A 10,160-nucleotide genomic window follows, 5' to 3' on the forward strand; every position below is an offset into this window, starting at 1 on the left:
CTTAATAGAGACCGACTTTTCAAAGATCCAAACCGATCATCAGGTGGGCCATACCTTGGATGGGTCAAATCCTAAATTTCATACTGATTGGACAATGCTGACCCTTCGATGAAGAATCTCTAGGAAAAATGGATTGTAAAAGGAGTGACGGTCCCCAAAAGCTTTTTAATCTATATGATTTCTGCATATGGCCCATCTACCTTAGAGGCCATCGGAAGGTGAGTACAGATCTTGTACAGGTTGGCTACTCGCAAGAAAATGAATCAGAACGAATAAGCGACAAACACCATAGCCTGGGAGAGAAATTTTAATGCGGTGATAGTTCAATGCCCTTTCATAAACGGTGTTGACTCGTCCACCGTACGTGTGGCTTACACATGAACCATTTTAGATGATTGGATCCGTGCGAATGAAGCATAGTCGGAAAATGATACTGACCAAATGATCCGAATCGTCCACCTCGTGGCTATGGAATGGATGGTTGGTTGTCTAAATTTTAACAAGAAAAACTATATGCTTGAGATCGTCTGATCTGTGTAATTTTTGTCATTATTTTATCCAAAGTGGTCCCACAAATTGTACGGTTCGGATTGACATACATGTGTTTCAAATATCTAGCACTCTATCTGGTCGAGTAGGAATGCACTTACGCCGGCGTTCACCGCACAAACTACTCACTTCACGTGAAAACAGGCGAAGAGAAAAGGGTTTTGCTTAAAGAAGACAAAGGGCCGTTTTAAAAGGAGCGTGCGGCCCACATGACAGCTCGGATGAGTTGCTTCGGCGTCAGATGGAAACACGTATTAGAGATCCGGGCCATCCATTAGGTCGTGCCATGCGAATATGCCATAAAAAAAAAATAGGACAGTACACTTATCAACACACGTGTACGTTGAATCTGGACTAGTGTACCTTTTGCTAACCGCCCATTTATTCGTGGTGTCTTGACGTGCCTGATCAGCAAACAAACATTCGTTTTAGGCCATGGCATTTTCACAGGGCCCTTTGTTACCTGACGAATGGCCCAGATCTCTAAACTCCCGGACTAATAGAACCTGGTAACCGTTCTTGGTCCCCTTGGCAATTGAACGCCCACCGTCGCTGTATTCTCCTTGAGCGTCTATATTCAATGCACGAATAAAAAGCTTGTGAACCAAAAAAAGAGAGGAGGAGTACACCTAGCATACTCGGGTTGTGTATAAGGTGGGACCCACCGTCTAGATGATTTGGCTACAAAATCATGCGACTCAACCACGATGGGGGCGAGGGAAATACACAGAAATGGACAATCTAGAAAAACGTTATGGCCCACCTCATGGTCCCACCGAAACTCATGTTTGTTGAATTTCCTAGAAATAAAAAGATCTGATCCATTGGTGGACGGGAGAAACTAAGGGCCGGTTTGGCACGCGGTACGAGAGGCCCCTGCATCCTTCGCATACGTACAGTAAACTTCTTCTACAACATGATATATGAGGCCCACCTTGATGTGTGATCTTTTTGTTTCACCCCGTATCTCAAAAATCAGAGGTTGCTCATTCCAAATGGGGCATTTGGGATAGGGACAGCTTTAAAACCTTCCATATTTACGTTTGTGGCCCACCAGAGTTTTTATTTGGCTGATCTTTTGTATATACTCTTCAAATAATAATGGTTCTCTCCTGAAAATATGGTGGCCCCCTGCTTGCTTGAGCTGCCCACAACAGGTTTTGATAGGATATAAGGTGCCCCATAATTCAGGTAATGTACTGTAAATGATGGGGTTGGACATGTTTTGCTTCTTAGATGGTGATCTGCACTGTCTATAATTTCACCACCTCCTTGCCATTTAACTCTTTGAGTTTGAATATGAGCTGTTAAAACTTTACTTTTCAATCTTTATACCGAATAATCCAAAATATTACAACTCATATCATAATCTAAGAAGCAAACGCGGGTCCATGGTTTTGCATCCAAGCCCATACAGACACATAATACAAGTACTTATTTAAAAATAAAATTAAAAAAAAAAAAATCACCTATTTTATCAAGAGACTATGCTACAGATAAATATTAAAATTATTTTTATAAGAGTAATCATCGTAAAATAATCATATCCCTCCCCCATCAAATGTGCCCTAAGAGGAGCAACAGCCCATGTTCAAAGGTTGTTGATCACACAAATTCATCTGATCTTTATAATTTTTGTCATTGGCCTATCCTAGGGTTGCAACCCAGGCAGGTTGGGTTCCACCGAGGGTTTTGAAAAAAAAAAAAAAAAACCACACCCACCCGCTGATGAGTGGCCAAGATCTCAAACATGCGTGCTATTCAACGGTGAAAAGAGGCCCCGCGGCGTTCTAGACTTCGTGTGATTAGTTACAAGACAGCACGACTGATGTTTCATTTCCATTTTGGCCGTGTTGAAAATGCACCTTACAGTAAATGAAAAAAAATGAGAGGGTGGTAGGAAGTGGGCCACACCTTGATCAATACGGAAGCGGATTTGCTGGTGTACCACACACCAGCTGTATAACTGGTGTATTCACGTTAGCAAGTTCCGTGGGTCACATCATGAGATCATGAGGCATGTGTTACAGCCAAACCGTCTGTTAATTTTTCGAGCTCGTCTTGAGGCTTGAGAACGAGCTCGAGAAAAAAGGTATACCTAAAGATCAAATGGACAGCACTGCAAGAAGCTGTGGGGATTGAACGTCTACCATTGAAATCCTTGTGGGGGTCAGAGAAGTTTCGGATTGGTATAAAATTTGTTTTTCTTCTTCATGCAAGTATTTGTGACGCCATGAACGGATTGGATGGAAAATAAATGTTATGTGGCCCTACGAATTTTTTAACGGTGAAAATCATTATCCTGATGCTATTTTTGGTGTGGTCCATTTGAGCTTTGGATATCATTAAGTTTTTGGCTAATTCTTTAAAATGATCTCCAAAAATGGATGAACAGTGTGGATATAATAAATACATCATTTTGAGACCCACGTAACTTTGATCTCATTTGAACCGTTCGTACAACTCGGAGCTCGAGGATCGTCGGCGCTCTTCTTCGCACGACACGTATCTACACCAGCTATATAGCTGGTGTGTATAGCTGATGTGTGGTACACCAGCCAATCCGGTTCCGATCAATCCAGCCTAACACCTGACGGTAGTGGATGACTGAAAGCTGCAACCACGTGCGTCGCACCTGGAACCAGCAACTCTTTATAGCGATTCTCAGAGAAATGCAAGGGATTTGCGGGAGAAGGGATGCACTGCCCCACGAGTGGCATTTTTTCATACGTGTGTCAGATCCAGTCCATTAACAGGTGGGGCTCTCTATTATGCGAGCATGTTCTCTCCTAAAACCTTGTCCAGTTCACTCATTTCATTCCAACCGTTAATTTTCCTAGGGAATGGTCTGGCCAACGTAACGATCGGCTTCGATCTCGCTCATGTTGGACGTATTGCCACTTGTAGCGAGATTCATTATTTGAATGGATCCTCGCGCGAATCGCTTGCGCTTCACGTTCTGCTCGGATATGAAGTCTACGACACCCATCATATCAACGCGGAAAGAAAAAAGGACGCTGCATTGCGAACGCGGATTGCCAGCAAACTCGCATTGCCAGTACTACCAGCCAACTCGCATCTCCAAAAGTCCAAACCTAAGCACCACACGTGCCAAATACTTGCACATGTGGAATATCTGATCTGTTTATCATATAGGAATGTGGCGTAGTTATCTATCTAAAAAAAATCCGACCGGTCCACTTGCTATTTCAGTCAAAAAGTGAATGTTAACGTTAGCCATACCTTTCTAGATACTATAAATATTTTGTAAGTACTTTCTAGACACATCGACGTGGGCTCCACCTAATCAATGGCTCAGATATTACATAGATTGCCGTATTGGTTTTGCGTTTGCATATGCGTGTCTACAGGTGGCATTCGTGAGATAGTATGCGATTCAACTTATTCATGTGAGGGATGTGCTACCAATGTGTGCATGATCCAGACCGCTCATTTAGTCGGTGCCAGGAAGATGCCTCGTTGATGAAATATCATCCCAGTTGATCCTACCTAACAGCCATATGTGCATGATCCAGACCGTTCAAATGGACGGTTTCAAGTAGAATAATCAACCCTTGATCCGCACTCTAGTCTTCCAATCAGGAGATGAGTTTAACTCACTTATTTACGGGCGCGGATTAGTTACTGACAAGGTCAGTAGCCAAATTGCTTCTGAAGTGACGTCACCAAGCTCTGTGGACCTCACCATGATGCATGTGTTGTATCCATACCGTCCAACCATCTGTAGAGATCGTTTTATGGTATTTGAAAAAGAATGATATAGATCTAAAGTTCAAGTGGACCCACCACAGTAAACTGTGGGATCAGTCACAACCACCGTTGAAACATTTATAGGGCCCACCATGATGTATTTTTTAGATCCTACCTATTCATAATTTAACATAGAGATAGATGAAGTGAAAACAAAAATATAAGCTTGATCAGAAACTTCTGTGGCCGCTAAGAAGTTTTGAACGGTGGATGTCACTGTCCCCACTTTTTTCTATGGTGGGGTCCACTTGAACTTTAGATCTATCTCATTATTTTTATCATGCCATAAAACGATCTCTCCAAATGGATGGACGGTATGGATATAACACATGCATCATGGTGGGGCCCACAGAGCTTGGTGACGTCACTTCAGTAGCCATTTGGATACTGACCTTGTCAGTTTCTAATCCGCTCCCCTAATTTACTGCAGTGCACGTGCACAGTTTCTAAGTGCATTCATATGAACCATCAACCACCAGCATTAATGATTAAACAAAAGAGAAGCTTTGATACTCTGGCTGAGACTGATATCTGATACACGAGAACTAAGAAATTGCCCTGAGATAATGGTTCCGGATAGACAGCTGCAAACCGAAAACTGAATGATCGATTGGTTGGTGTCTAATGGATGGTCAAAATGAGTAGCAGTCAATGGTCCTGATTCAACAAACTGAGTGCTCATTCATCAGAATTTAGGATCACTCAATCAATCTCAGTTTTAGATATTAACTCAATTACAATGGGTCCCACAGACTGGACGGTCGAATCTGAGTTAATTTACGCCACATATACGAATTTTAAATATATGATTGTCAACCGTTGCCAGAATATGAAATAACTGGCCATTAAGTGATCGACGTACCAAGCCACTGTTTAGGTAGCCTTTTGGCAGAGATCCTATCGTATTCCACTCTCCCTCTCTGCTCTACCATAAATAACCCATTTTCCTTATATGATAAAAAAACACTTCGGGCCAAAAGTTGACCGTTGAAGGTATCATTCACCGCTAACAAGATATGACCGAGACAAATCCACTCCGTCGGAAGCTACGTGGGGTCCACAGAGATGACCCTGACAAATCCACTCTGTCCATAAGTTTCGCAAGACTACAATAAGACAGGAATTCAAAAATTATAGAGACCCAAGTTTTAGGTGGACCACACCAAACGAAAAAGGGGGGTTCGAATGCCTACCATTGGAAAATTTGTGGAGGCCACGGAAGTTTAGTATCAGTGTGATATTTGTGCTTACAGTTTATCTGAGTGGTAATAACCCTATGAAACGGTTTGGATGGAAGATAAACATAATGATAGATTCCAGGAAGGTTTCAATGATGGACGCTTCTGTTGTAACTTTTTCATGTGGTGTGGTCCACCTGCGTACTGAATGTAACTGATTTTTTAGAATTCTGTCTTATTGTGGTCTTGCAAAATGGATGGACGGAATGGATTTGTCACTGGCATATTTATGGACCCACAAATCTTCCGACCACGGGCTATATTGGGCATGCCATCTAAATTATTGATCTTTTTGTATATGCATGAGGTGTAAAAGAAATAAAAAAATTTCTTTTAGAAATTTAATAAAAGTTTCATTTCATTTAATTAATAGTCAAATTTAAATAATTTATTTAATGATAAATACCGACAAAAAAGACTGATACAAGCCCACCTTATTGTTTGTGTGGCATCCACTCCATCCATCAAGTGTGGCCCTGGATATAAGTCCCTGCAGTCAAACAAGAGTACCATTCACAGCTGAATCACGTGGCTCCTCTGGTAAAAATGGGGATGGGAATACACGATGGAAATGTTTCATGTTTTGTGTGGGGCCACTATAGATTTTTTGTGTAATCCAACCCTTTATTCATTACTAGGATGAAGAAACACTCACATGACCTAAAACTCAAACAGGATATACAGAGTGATTTAGATGTCTCAGGCATAATTTTATATGTTGTGGCTCACAGTGGTTATAGATAGGTCTGAGTTTTAAGACATATGGTTGAATGAAGAGGTACACCTGATGGACGGAGTGGATGACACTGCGGGTCCAATGGAGCTTGGGTGTTCTGACAGCTCACTACCACAGGGTTACTATAAAAGAGATGGACATTGAAGGAGACCCTGAACAACATCTCTGACTTTGGAACCAATGATCAACGTCTGGATTTAATGTACACGAGATAATGTTTACTTACCAGAAAGAGAATATGTAGCCCGTGACCAGCTCTTTACTGCGTGTGACATTGCCTACTCTTTTACGTGCATTAATCAATATTGGACCGCCGGTTGTTTTCTTGTGGGGCCTTCTCTTTAAATGGACTCTTAACCCAGTGCCCCACTGCATAGCTGGATTTATAGAGGCAGATGGTTTCCAAGAATAGTGGGCATCCATATATCACATTCATGATGTTGGATTTGTGCCATGTGGCATGTTGTGTGATGACCACGCAACATGCTTGTGATCATGTGGCGTGCCTACGAATGCGATTGGGCGACCACAATGGCTCTGATGGACCGACTGGATGGACTTTAGAAGGCTGATGGGAAGGATGACAATCATTTCTGCAATATTATCCCATCTGCAACACCTGTTATCAGCTGCCGAGAACACCCAAACTCTGTGGGCCTATTATATTGTATATGTAAAACCACTCTATCCATGAAGTGGGACCTCTTATTTGAATTGTACATTACAAAAGATTGGCCTGATTTTAAAAAATAAAAATAAATAACTCCAGTGAGAGCAATGTTCAATTGCACCAAAATCTCGTGAGTTCATGATGTTTGGTCCACAGTTTTAGATGAGGCTGTTCTGCACTTAACTCACAGGTTTGATGAAAGATGCATGTCATGCACGGTGACCCCACACACTAATCTTGTTAGGGGACTACAGAAGCACACAAAGATAAATTTATAAGAGTAATACAATCGTAACAAGCAAACACAAAAATAATACAACGATTTAACATGAACAAATTCTTTTAGGAAAAAATCATGGCACTGCAATATTGATCACTATGAAAACAGAATTTAAAAAGGAAGAAAGCTTACCTGATTTGAACAACTTTAAATTAACCTTTGCTACACCCTTAAAATCCTTTCGAATGAATTAGAAACCTTAGAATTATCTCACAATCCTACTTACACCCATATATATAGTATATAGAAAGATTCTAAGCAAAATCGAAAACAAATCTCATAAAATCGCAACTCTGCATGAATATGTGCGATCTGATCAATGTCATCGAACACACTTCGATGTCATTGAAAATTTTCATTCGATGGCATCAAAGCTATGTTGATAGCATCGAACTAACACCTAAACTATCCAGAGATAAAACATAAAAATCCGATTTTGTCCAATTATATCGAGTCATATTCAATAACATCAAACTAATCTTCGATGTCATTGAACACTCATCAATGGCATCAAGAAATATCCCAGTTAGTCCAGCGACCAACAAGAGAAAATCCGAAAATTCTTAATGGGATCAAGTATTGTTTGATGCCATCGAAAGTAACATCGAACAGTCTATCAATATCATTGGCAAACTCTGTATCTTACATCGAATACAATAAACCTATGGTTGGCATCTTCCCCATTATTTCTCTTAGTGTGTCCCACTTGAGCTGTGAATTGATTGGTTTTTTAAGGCATCGGTACAATGATTTTAAGAGTACAATTGGAGCTTAGGAGGTTTCAAAGTTGTTAAGTAAACGAGGTGCTGTAGAGGACTGTGCTGTAGAGGACTGTTGTCCATTGGCCTCCTAATAGAAAATGATTAACTCATTCCCCATTAGTAACTTGCCCAATGACGTGCCACTAATGCTAGCTTTTGCTTATTATTTAAGAGAAATGATCACGTACATTTGAAGTGTTTGGTACTTATTGTATGCCCCAGATATTTGGGACCACACGTAATATAGACATACAATCCAAACCGTGAATGTGTTGGGCCTCCTCATGCTCACCGTACATCCCAAGAATCATCAAATGAGATGATTGTCGTCCCACATCCCACCTCCAATATTTATTCATATGACACATTGGTGGAAAAGATATGGGTATATTAAAAAATACAAATACAGCCTCTGCATCAGATTATTTTTCCCAAACAAAATGAGCCCACTGCTTGAAAGGCATAGATTGATGTATCTATACCATACACGTGTATCAGTTGAGATTTGAAAACGCACACAGGAGCACAGATTGGGTACTGCCTCAGTCTACAACTGTAGCAGACATCGACTTCTACACCTAATCTGCATGTGTCTAGCCATTCAAAAGTACCCTTTTTAGATATCCTGGTCTGCTCCACACGTGACTTTTCCCGCTTGAAGCAGTGTTACAAATATCCCTGAGATTTTGAAAATATTGCTATATTCTCATGAAAAATTCGTTAACTGATATTGTTGCGAGAATATCATTGAGATTTTCAAAATCTCGGCAATTTTAACTTCTCATGTTTTATAAATTTTAGGATTTTTACGAAATAAATATCTAACAAATTTAAATAATTTCATTTTTACTAAAATTTAATATTGTAAATTCATTTATTAATTTGTAATAAATACCTTTTAATATCTTATTTTCAGGTCCTGATATAAGGAAAGTTGGACATTCTAAAGCCACTAGATTTGAGGAGAAAATTGGAGAATGTGATAAAGGGTCCACGTTCAAACGTATATTTCAACAGTAAAAAGTTGGAAGTGTTTGATTGGGACCCGGTTACCTTCATAGTGAGGCTCACCTGTATGTGTATTGGGCTGGGTTGGCTGGTCCAACCTACTCTCAAAACTAATTTTGGGCCATACTACATGTGTCGGGTTGGGTTCAGGCTAGAAAATGAGGCATTCTTTGGAAAAGAAAAAGAAAAAAAGAGACCCATTTAAGTAATCTGGTTGGACTTGGATTGGACCCTAACTGGTTCGATTGATGGGCTGCACTGGATCATGTTCGGATCCGGCGATGCAGCCTTGGCTTACTGACTTCAAATGGGTTAGGTCAGCCCTTCAGGCAATGCCTCATCACTTGGGTTCGGACTAAAATTCTCAGACTTGTGCAAGATGCGTGCAAGGTGCGGACGAACCATAGTTATTAGTGGATAGTAAATACTAAGGATGGCAATGGGCTCGGCATGGGTTGAGTTTGGACAAGTTGAAAACCTTAGATTGGCCATTTGCAAAATGGCCAAAAAATCTAACCTTAGCCTAACCAACCATCCATTACTCTATGGCTTAATTTAACCCATTTAAAATTAACCAAGCTCAGCCCATTTAATTGTCATTGGGTCCAACTCGACTAACCCAATCTGGCCAATGTTTAAGAATGAAAACTATTATTTGTTTTATCGTTCGACATAGCTCTCTAATTTTTTAGTTAAAGAAAAAATGTACTAAATAAATGAAACACTTACTATGATCTAAGAAAGTAGAGTTTTGGACGCATCATGCTTTTATTGTCAAATGATCTATCTCTTTTCATATATGGTCATAAAATATCATGCGGTTGGAATTGGCCATTAAGTGTAACCTTTGACATTCAAAGATGACCATTAACCACTTGAAATGGTACTTTTGCATTTAACTTCATAGATGATATAAATGTCTATTTTTTTTCTTAAGGTTTCATTGTGTTGGGTGAGACCCAAGCCCCTTGTTATGTAGGGCCTAACACAATCCCATGATTGAAATTGTGCAACTGTGGACCATGTTTGATCACGAACATCTGAATAATAGATCTAAGTCATCCATAAAATACTAATTTATTTTATATTTGCAAAATCAAGGATAAAAATATCATTTTAAATGGTTAAATTTAATGGTCGTCTAAAT

This window comes from Magnolia sinica, chromosome 18, assembly GCF_029962835.1.
Source record: "Magnolia sinica isolate HGM2019 chromosome 18, MsV1, whole genome shotgun sequence".
Lineage (NCBI taxonomy): Eukaryota > Viridiplantae > Streptophyta > Magnoliopsida > Magnoliales > Magnoliaceae > Magnolia > Magnolia sinica.